This window comes from Lactuca sativa, chromosome 7, assembly GCF_002870075.4.
Source record: "Lactuca sativa cultivar Salinas chromosome 7, Lsat_Salinas_v11, whole genome shotgun sequence".
In the NCBI taxonomy this organism is placed as follows: Eukaryota; Viridiplantae; Streptophyta; class Magnoliopsida; order Asterales; family Asteraceae; genus Lactuca; species Lactuca sativa.
This window is the reverse complement of record NC_056629.2, coordinates 23,151,608-23,164,094: the sequence shown is the minus strand read 5'-3', so window position 1 is coordinate 23,164,094 and position 12,487 is coordinate 23,151,608. Positions and strand designations below refer to the sequence as shown.

The window sequence follows — 12,487 nt, the reverse complement described above, 5'->3', positions numbered from 1 at the left end:
AAATAGAAAAATAATTTAAAAATTAATATTTATTGTAATATACATTTAACGGTAATGTTGTAACACAAAACTATCAATCGTTCTTTCTAAACAATGCTAGATAGAAAAAAATATCAATCGTACATGGTGTTGAAAATATATCGTTTCCCTTTCAATGACATTATTTCGAGCAATATTGATTAATGAAAACTTAACAACAATTTTATTTTTAAGCAATATTAACCAATGAAAACTTAACTGCTTCCTAATTTCAACAAAGTTTATATTTATCAACTTTTCTAAATGACATCTTAATTGGAGGTTTAATTTTTAATTTACGAATTAGCAATTCATTGTGATATAAGTAGCCTTCCCAAAATTTGATAATACACAATAGAATTCAATTTACCAATTCTCGCGCAACCAAACATTTTAGAAAACAAATTACAAAATCTTAATTTTTGACATCAACGAAAAGATAAACAAATTGATATTTTGTTGACAAATTTAAATTTCATAATCAATTACTCAATTCACTCTATCCAAATTTGGTAAAAATTAATGGTGATTTCAACATTCCATAAAAATATTACTTGTTTGTCTATGCTTCATTTGTTTGTATATCAAGCTTTAAATTATATACCTCTTAAATTTCAAGATTTGTGAAATATGTTTTATAATATAGTTAATATATATATATATATATATATATATATATATATATATATATATATATATATATATTCAAGATGAGGATCTTAAGATCCTACCAAAATAACATAATTTTAAATTTAGAACATGAGAAATACACTTTCATTAATCAGTTATCATTCAAAATTTATAAAATGTTTATAGCATTAGTTATAACACATGTTGACAACATTATACACTCAACACAATCATATTAGGTCAAATAAAGTCATGAACAATGTAATTTGAAAAACGAATGAACATGAATAAGAAAATGTATTTGTGTATCCGTTCTTGTTCATTTATTTGTTTGACTAACTTAAATGAACGAACATAAAAAAAACTTTTGTTTGTGTTCATTGGGTTCGTTTACAACTTAAATAAAAAGCATACCACTAAAAGTCATAAAAATTGGTAGTAAAAGTGTATTTTGTTGGTACCATCTTATTTTCTATTTCTATATGGGATTGTTTGTTTGTGCTTTGAAGACTACATATATTTAGGAGCCAAATTTAATTTTCTTGATTTTTTTGTTAAAATATAGGAATTTATGCCTACATGTATGTAGAGTTGTCAAAAAGTCATGTGGGACCCCGTTTCCATAGGGGCTATTTCTCGTTTGGGGGTATTTATTAAAAAAAATCGGGAGCGGGGACAAGGTTAACCCCCGTTTTAATTTCGGGGCCGGTGGCAGGGGTCAACAATCTCGTTTCGAAACCCCCATGGGGACCCCGTTAATAAATTATACATATATTTACATATATTAATTATATAAATATAATAAACAATAACATGATTTTGAGCTTTCATAATTCAATAAAAAAAACATGTTTTTATGTTGTTAGTATAATGTTTTTAAGATGACATAACCTTTTTATTTTTAACATGTAAAATTATGCTATAAATAATTATTTGTTACCTAAATAGTAGCTTCCTTTTAGCCCAAACAACAACTTCTTTTAGCCCAAAAAATGCATCCCAAAATCAATCGGGAGCGGGGGAACGGGGGCGGGGGCAGGGGTAATAAGGGGGATTCAAGGGCGGGGGTAGGAAGGTTGGACATTTTGGGGGCGAGGGCGGGGATGAGAGAACGTGGAAATTTCGGACGCGGGGGTGGGTGATGCACTTCCCGTCCCATTTGCCCCCGTTGACATCCCTACATGTATGTCATTTTGAGTCATTGTCTTATTTTCTGCCAACATATAATCATTCGGGAGTTCTATGTATTAGATGATGATATAAATATACAATTTTAGTCACAAGAACAAGAAAAATAATATTAAGTTACAAAAATATGGAAAGGAAAAAGAAAAGGGACATACCTTTTGTTGATTTTGAACCACTAAATGAAGAAATTAATAAAATTGTAAGGTAATTTCTCAAATTCTATCAACTATTTTTGAAGGTGTGATAGTTTGATTTATCACACTTGTGAAGTGTTGAACTACTGAACAAGAAAGAAATCAGAGTGTTCTTTAGTCCTTTTTGGTAAATTCCAAAGTCAATACTAAAAACCTTATAATTTATTAGGTAAAAATTCAGGACCATCGAATTTAAAATTTCTATTGTTGTAGGATCAGATCTTATTCTTATGATCCCATATTCGATCTCATATCGAGAACAATCATATTACGATCCAACACATTTTTGAATAATGTGATCTTAGAACCCTACAATTACATTTGAATGTACACATATACAAATCCAACATATTTTAATGTGTACATAAGCATTTGAAAATGTGCACATATGAACATTACAAAAACAAAGATCGTTTTTATATCATTTTTTTAGTTTCAAATGAGCTAGACGAGGAGATAACGTCATGCGGTGATATTTGGAGCGAAAAGATTTCGATAAAAAAAAAAACCTTCTCAAATTCACATATAAATATTATTTCTCAAAATAGCATTTCACTATCTCTCTCTCTCTCTCTCTATCTCTCTCTCTCTCTCTCTCTCTATATATATATATATATATATATATATACACACACACACACACCAGACGAATGCGTGCGCGTTGTGCAGAAACACCTATATAATTGAAATCTTTATAAATATATGTTTTTTTTTTAAATATAACAATAACATTGTTAAATTTGATATAATGATTCGTATGTTAAATTTATATAATATATTGATTATTTTAAATTATATGATAATATGTACATCTATCATAACTACATAATTTTAATCGTTTGAATGACTTCTACCCGTGAGTTACTCATGAATAAAATTAAATATAATATATAGTTTAATGTTATTTACAGTTGTTCTTATTGTTAATTAATTTTTTAAAATTTATTTGCTTAACGTTTTAATTATTATCATTATAATTATTTAAAACATCAAACATTGTTTTTTATTTTAAACGTAACAATATAATCATTTATATATAGTTATTTTTAACTATTGTTATTGTAAGTTATTTTAAGCTACTTACTTGAAAACTTTTAACGATTATAAAAATATCTTTAGGAAATATTTTAGTTAAATTGAGATTATAATCTATTTTTTGTATTTAGCACTACAATTTATCATTTTGAACTATTCACAAAATACTCTTTGAGGTTTTTAACTGGAATGAAATTTATATTTAAGTTGACACTATATTAATGTTATATTTAAATTAACAGTTCAAGTATTTGTCCAAACTGTTCAAAGGTTGTAGCTTTAAGTTGATAATGACTTACATACAAGATACAACAACATATTAAATATAATAAATTAAGTATCATATGCTAAAAGGTAAAGACATAACTTTATAAATATAAGTAAAATATATTATTTTAATATTTAAATTTAGTTTATTTATGATTACATATTAAATTTGATATTTATTTAATCTTATTAACCAACTTATAATCATTATTAGAAATACTCTATAGTTTATCACTTTTAACTATTTACAAAATATTCTTTAGGTTGTTAAAGTTCAAGTAAAATTTATATTTAAGTTGACTCTGTAATGTTATATTTGAATTAATATTTAAGTATTTTATACAAATTGTTCAAAGGTTGTAGCTTTAAAATGATAATGGTTTACATCCAACAATATATTAAAACTAATAAATTAAGTATAATATGATAAAAGTTAAAAAATATAACTTAATAAGTAGAAGTAAAAATATTCTTTTAATATTAAAATTTAGTTTATATATGATTACATTTTAGGTTTGATATTTATTTAACCTTATTAACCAACTTATAATCATTATTAGAAAGAAATTGAAAAATCATGAGAGTTTTAAATGAATGTGGTGAAGTTGTGAAAAAAAAATGTTTTCTTTTTAAGTATATATATATATATATATATATATATATATATATATATATATATATATATATATATATATATATATATATATATATATATATATATATGAAATAAACATAATAGCCTTTTTAAAGATTTTTCCCACAAAATAGCCATAATTTTCACATACTCTATTTGTAAAAGTCATAGTGGTTGCGAATTATTTTTATATTTCCACAACTCAACACCTCCAAAAATCTAGGTGGGCTACAAAAATGTTTTTTTTCCTGAGATTTTTACAGGTCACCCTTGTGATCAAGAGAAGTTAAGTCGTAAATGATTATTATGATGTTATTTTTCATCATTTTTGTCGGAAAACCTATTTTGAAATTAAAAATGTATGATGTCCATACATCCAATTTGAGAGTCTAATATGTCTATGGATGACAATCAGTACAAATAACGTGATGAAAAAAAACCCCAAATAAGTTTTTACATTTTTTCCGTAGACATATTACACTCCATATTTGAATGTTCGGATGTTATATACTATTTTAGCTCCAAAATAGATTACTCTTTGAAAAGTATGAAACAAAACCTAATTTTTATCATTCATAAATTTCATAGTAGAATTTGTTTGACCTGTTTTTTATTTGTTATTTTGTAACTAGTGTCATCAATAGACATATTACACTCGCAATTTAGATGTCGAAAAATCATATATTTTTATCTTTAAATTAGGCTCCTTAGTGAAAATTATATAAGAAACAAGTGCATAATATTCGTATACAAACTTCATAAAAATCATTATACCATTTGAGTTCTTCCCGTCATAAGGTGACATGTAAAAATATTAAACAAAAAATTATAAACACAGTCTACCTAAATTTTTGCAGTTATGTAGATGCAAAATTTTGAAAAAAAAATTAATTAAAAAAAACTTTTTTGCATGCTACCTAAATTTTCACAATTGTTAACATATGGAAATGTCCACGGACAAAAAAAAGTGAAATTATTCTCCACAAAAAAAAAAAAAAAAAAAAAAAAAACTTTAATCGTTATCTCATATACTCCGTCCGTCCCTAAAGTATTTTCCACAGACAAAAAACAAACAGATTAAAGAAACATTAATTACCAGTAACTTTATACAATAAAATGACAGCATTAATTATCAGTAACTTAGTTGGTTAAGTAATAATGAGGGGGTATTTTGGTAAAATATTATTTATTTTTAAAAGTTGACTATTATTTTAGGAAAAATCAAAACGGAAAGATGTATTATAATTTTGGAACGGAAGAAGTATTATATATTAAAAAAAAACTAAAATTAAAAAGTGAAATTCCTTTTTATATATGATTTGCTTTGTCTATTCAAATATGATATCATAAAGTTATAATTAATTCAAAAAGTGATTTTGATCATTTAATGCTTTTAAATCGAAGCCTCTTTAAGTGACTACTTGATCTATTTATATGTTGTTCAAAAAAAAACCCTAAGAAAGTGACAACCCAACCACATAAGTCGAATACAAATATAAATATAAATGAGTTTTTTTTTGTTAACCTTTGTTCCTTTAATAAATTATATTGTTTATGTCAGTAAACATTAACAATTATATTCCAAACAACATAAAAATATAATTACACATTTAAAATTAATTTTAAAATTTGATTGTAATTTACGGTGACGTTTTAATATTTTCTTCGGATCCAAAAGTTTTACGGTGATGTTTATAATACTTAATGTATAATGTAATATAAATATTGAACATAAACAAACTCAAACGAACGAATATGAATAAATGTTTATAAACATGAATTAACAACCGAGAACATTTTTTGTGTTAATTCGTTTAACTAAACTAAATAATTTTTATTTTCAGCCATTTGTTTAATAAATAAACTTCCCGTCAAATTGTTAATCAACAGTTTGTTGAATTTACAGTTCTCTTACTACTTTAAAACTATTAAAGTAGTAACTTTACTTAAATAAAAATATTTATAATAGTTTTTTTTATCATAAGTTATTAATATAAGTAAATTTAACAATATGCATTTTAATTATTTAAACAAATTAGAAATCATCTAACAATATTTAAGATCCTACTTTTGGTTAGTAACTAGTAAGTTCAATAGTAAATTTTAAATATGTTTTTTAATGTAATGTACTTAATATACAAAATACTTATTGGATTTAATTATATAAAAGAAAAAATTGCTCAAAAGTCACCATGATTTCACAAAAATCCAGTTTTGACATTGCGTAAATCCTTTTTATTTCAATTTAGCCTAAAAAATCCTTTTCAACGGAAGGATTTTTTTGCCTTGTAGCTTTTTGCAAAAAAAGGTTTTAAAATGTATCTGGATTATCTTTTGAGGGAACAAAACCTAAAAAGCCAAAAGTCACAAAAAATCACAATTTCTAGCTTTTAAAATCACTCATTTTTTTTTTCATGTCAAAAAGTCATTCTCAAAAGACTTTTAGAATTATCAAACATCTTTTCAAACTTTTACATTTTTGGAAAAGCTAAAAGTTTAAAAAGTCTTTTTGAAAAGTAATCCCAAACACCCTCTAAGCTTTTAATGTTTTAAAATATTGGCCACTTGATCAGTTAATCCAGTTATCGGCTGATATGACATACTGACGTGTCAATCTTTGATGACGTGACATCATGATATGTCACTATTTAATTATATGGTCTTAAGTTGATATGATGACACGTAAAAATTGAAAAAATGTACCACATAAGATATTACAATGTCACTATCTTCAATTTTGACATTAAGTTTTATTTTATTTTTTCAATTCTGATACTTCATTTTTTTCACTTTGAATATCATTTTTTCCAATATCGTTCAATGTTAACAGTTTCCTATTTGAAATCGTTATATATATATATATATATATATATATATATATATATATATATATATATATATATATATATATATATATATATATATATATGACATTTGAAATCGTATAAATACTTTTTTTACATAGAAAAATCATAATTATTTTTGTATAAATACAAGGTTTTTTTTATATTTAAACCATCATGTTATGTATAAATATGTATTAATTGTATTATAATCATATTTTTCATTAGATACACAAGTTTAATATGAGATTGGAGGTACAAAGTGCACACTCAAAATAAACTAATTTGATGCCGGAAACATGAGGGTCTAGGGGTTGTTTTAATTACTAAGAGTTCGTGATTATATATATATATATATATATATATATATATATATATATATATATATATATTCATGGTTGTTTTAATTACTAAGAGTTCGTGATTATATATATATATATATATATATATATATATATATATATATATATATATATATATATATATATATTCATGGTTTTTGGTTCTTGCAAATATACTTATTCTTCACTTAACATTACTATGCAAAAATCTTCTCTTAAAGAACATCAAATAAAAGTATTATGTGGTTCTCAATTTCAAAGTTTGCATGAAATCCGAATTAAGTTTTCTTGAACTATCCTAAATATGGTTACATATTAGTTCATGAATTATGGTCGAAATAACAAATTTTTGAAAATGTTTTCACAGACGATCCTTGAAATATCTAAGTTATAATTGATATTCGCTAACCTCTTTTCTAACATAAAAAACAAATAAAAAAAGAGAAATCTAACAATAATAATAATAATAATAATAATAATAATAATAATAATAATAATAATAATAAAGTCACACGACATATACTAAATGAAATATGATTTTTTAGGTTAAATATTACAATTTGTTATTGAATTTGAATAATTTACAGCTAGATATCATAAATAGATTAATCGACTAATAATGAAAAGTAGAAAATAACAGTGAAAATGTAAATTATATTGATAAAAACATAATTAAAAGAGTAAATTACTGAAATCGTTCTTGTGGTTTGGTCAAAATTGCACGTTTGGTCCCTAACTTTTTTTTTGCACTCGGGTCATCCTTGTGGTTTGATTTTTTTGCGTTTTTCGTCCCTGTGCTTTGATTTTGTTGTATTTTTTGTCCCTTACATACATAAAGTTAGGGCCCAAACATGCAATTTTTACCAAACCATAGGGACGAAGAACGCAACAAAATCAAACCACAGGGTCGATCCTAGTGTAAAAAAAAGTTAAGGACCAAACGTGCAATTTTGACCAAACCACATGGACGATTTTAGTAATTACTCTAACTAAAATGTATATGACCGGTTTAATTACCAATCGCTCAGTTAGCAATTAACAGGTTCCATATCAACCATTAATTACCAATGATTCAATTACAAATGTCGTGCTAGTTAATATATATTTTTGTTATATTTAAAACATATTTTCATATGTTTATTTACATCTAAACTGTATTTTTACATTAAAATTACATATTCTTGTATAAAAATACACAGCTTTACCTTACTTTATATATATATATATATATATATATATATATATATATATATATATATATATATATATATATATAATTATGGTTCAAATATTAAAAAACAAAAACTTACATTTATATTCGATTATTGGTATCAATATCAATTTGTTTCTTCTGTCACCATGGTATGCAACTTCTTTTTTTCGATCTTCTTGAGCAACTCAGAAAAGAAATAACAATCGTTATAAAGTTTAATATAATTATCAATTATTATTTTATATCTTATATTATATTATAAAACATATTAGTTATATATTGAATTTTAAGAAGTATGAGTTATAAAGCTTTTTGTACAAATTAACTATGTATAAATAATTCATTAATTCTTGCTAAAAATTTGAAAACTAGAATTAAGGAAAGTAAATAAGAAATTCAATTTTAAGTAAAATGAAAATTCATTAATAATTCATTAATACTATCACCGTCGCTTTATAGTATAATATATTTGTATATGCTTTTGTGATTGTATTAGCAAGGGTATAAAATAAATTACTTATTTTGTAATTGAGTTTGGTGTTTATACAATTTAAGATATAATAATTGTTAACGAAATAAATAATTTATATGGTGTATTATATTTGAATTTGAAATATCTTGAAAATACAATGAATGATAAGATACAAAAGTATAATTTCATAAGCTATATATATATATATATATATATATATATATATATATATATATATATATATATATATATATATATATATATATATATATATATATATATATATATATATATATATATAATAGTTCATTTGAGACGGACATAATTTTGTGAGATCGTAAGACCAAATTCTTTTGATTGAAATATTATGATATTCTATTGTTCGTAAAAATAGAATTTGTAATATATTCAAACATTATATGTTTTAGAATGTTTCAATGTAAAATATGTTAAAATTATTATTTTAAAATATTAGAATATTACACATATTTAATTTTTATGAACACTGGAGTATTAGAATATTTCATTAGAAAAAATTGGTCTCACGGTCTCACTCTTATAAAATTAGGTCGTCTCACATGAACTAAACAATATATATATATATATATATATATATATATATATATATATATATATATATATATATATATATTAGTTTATAACTCGTGAGATCCACAGTTATAAAATTAATTAAACTTTCATAGTAAAAACTTAAAATTATTAATCAATTATTTCAAATAAAACATTTTAAATAAATTATTAAATAATAGATATATTTTTGTTATATAAAATTATAATTGTTGATTTAAATAAATAAATGGAATTTTATCACCTTATAATATATATATATATATATATATATATATATATATATATATATATATATTCATTTTATTTTATTTATTATTCTAATGTTAAATAATTCAATGTAATTAACGTATGAAATTTAAAATTTGAAATTTGAAATGAAGAATAAATTGCTAATTTAATGAAATCTAATTAAAATGGGAATCTAAAATTTTAAATTTAAAATAGATAATTAATAGGTTGACATATAACATGACGGGTGACATATAATATTAATAAAGATTTGTAATATTATGTCACTTGTCAATGGGAGAATAAACTCATTCATATATATATATATATATATATATATATATATATATATATATATATATATATATATATAGGTTTTCGTTCTATACAAAACAAAAACCCTAAAAAACATAAAAATGCATAAAATAATAATTAGAAATCACAAAACTTTTTTTTAACTTTATAAATGAAAAAAAACGTAGTTTTTTCTTCAAATTCGTTGAAAATTTTTTTGAAAAAAAAACAAAAAAAATCGATTTTTTAATTTTTTTTCAGCGATTTTTTCATATATAAACTAAAAAAAAGTTTTGTAATCTTTAAGTATTTTTTTTTATGCATTTTTATGATTTTTAGGGTTTTTTTGTTTCCATATAACCATTTCCAATATATATATATATATATATATATATATATATATATATATATATATATATATATATATATATATATATATATATATATATATATATATATATATATATATATATATATCTGATTTCAATCCACATTTCTTCATTGATTTCAACAATTTAATATTCTTATTCTGGGCAAGAAGCTAAATGCAGAGACAGAAAGGAATAAATATCAATTCTCATCGACATGCAACTATCGATTATTATAATGTAATATTTGTAAGCATCCATATAAGTTAAAAATCATGTTATTTTGGAATTATTTAATTTTATATGACTATTTAATTATAAATATACAATTTGAATTTATATGAATTATTAAATAAATGTTCATTTTATTTGTTATCTGATGCTAAATATTAACGAAATTAGTTATTTATCTAAATTCAAAGAGTTCAGTATAAAAGAACATTAATAAAACTCTATACATACAAATATCATTATTTGTTAGTAAACTTTATCAACATTAAATAGAAAATAAACATAGAAAAATTAATAACAATGGCCTATTTTCCTATTTTAACCAATCTCTGACGTGAAAAGTGAAAATAATTATTTATACTTGTTATTTATTTTTAATACCAAGTTAATTACTATAATAAACAAAATGGACAATACATTATTCTGAATAACAACTTTTTGAATATTATCATAAAACATAATTAATTAGCTTTGCAAAATGTATATCAAATAATTTTTTTTTTGATAAATTAAAATAGTTTTATGTATAGTATCCAATTCATTTTTTGGAATTTTATTTATTTATTTATTTTTGCTAATCGACATTAGCATATTAGATGACTTCAATTTGTGAAAATATATGATTAGAAAAACTGACTTATTATAGGAAAATTCATTTTATGAAATGAGTGTTCGTTTAATAATCTTTGTTGAAGATATGATATTTTTAAAATATGGTTATAATTTTTTTAGAATAGTAATACATATACTTTCTAAATCATACTTATAATCTATATGTTTGTCCAAGTATGAGACTTGATCTCTCAACTTATTAAAAGATAAAAATACTTTTGTAAATACGATTATAGTATTATTGCATTTTGTGGATTCATTTTACATTAATTATTAGCAAATTTTATAAAACAAACAACAAAGTGACTAAGTGTTTGTATCAATTCACCATGTAATACACTCATAAAATTATTGATGCTATGGCCAATCCATTTCTAAACGTTATCAACCCACCCATTTTCCATATCCGATAGTTATTTAATCTTGACTCCAAACAAGGAATAAAACTACTCATAATTTATAATGTGATGTAGTTTAATTACTGAAGCAAGTCAATAACGATTACGACAAAAATGCAAAATAAATATAATAAACATAAAAGCGAAATTGATGTTAAAAGAAAAAGAAGTGATTCGTACACAACAGTTTTTTGCCATACACAACAATTTATGCATTATAGAGTTGTATAATACAACATTTTAAAGCATCAATTGTTGTGAAATGACAAACAATGGTTATTATCTCGCAACAAGTTTATCAAATTGCTTGTAATCTAGCGATGTTGTTATTATTATTATTATTATTATTTTTAAATTGAATGTTCAAATTATGAGACATAAACATAATTAAAAATAGCTTAAAGTAGACAAGATTTACCGATTTAAATTAAAATTCTGATAACAAATTCGATAATTGATGCCATTAACATAATAAAAAACAATTTTAAACATGGAATTAGTTTAAAAACTGACATACCTTTTCCAAATCTTCAGGGTATATAATAATTATGCAAAAACCGCAGTACAAAGCATTGTGAGAGAGAAAAAAAAAAGTAATGAGATATAAAAATGCTTGGAAGGTTTTGTTAGATTTTATAGGGAAAGCTTTCCCAAGTCAAAATTAAAAGTCAATAAATGATTGGAAGTTATTGTACTCTAAAATTAAGGGCTAGGTTTAAAACGTGACCACGTTTCTTTTAGTTATATCATAATAAAGTGTTTTTTTTTATTGTTTTAGTGGCACATTTATATATTCAAAAAAAATTTATAAATTTAGCTTAATTTTTTATTGAATTTTTTTATAAAATAGTAAAAAAATTAGGAGTTATCACGAATTAGTCATAAAAACTGCAGACAAGGGAGACTTATCTGTGGTTTCGTGTATTCAAC

General features: G+C 22.7%; 1 protein-coding gene across 1 annotated transcript in view; it reads right to left on the bottom strand.

Moving 5' to 3' along the window:
- LOC111898951 (gibberellin 2-beta-dioxygenase 8) overlaps positions 1-12,195 on the bottom strand; it is a 37,813-nt gene extending 25,618 nt beyond the window's left edge. Inside the window, exon 1 of the mRNA XM_023894831.3 lies at positions 12,075-12,195. The gene's annotated coding sequence lies outside the window, so the exon portion shown is untranslated. The remainder of the gene's footprint in view (positions 1-12,074) is intronic.
- Between the last annotated feature and the right edge of the window lie 292 nt (positions 12,196-12,487).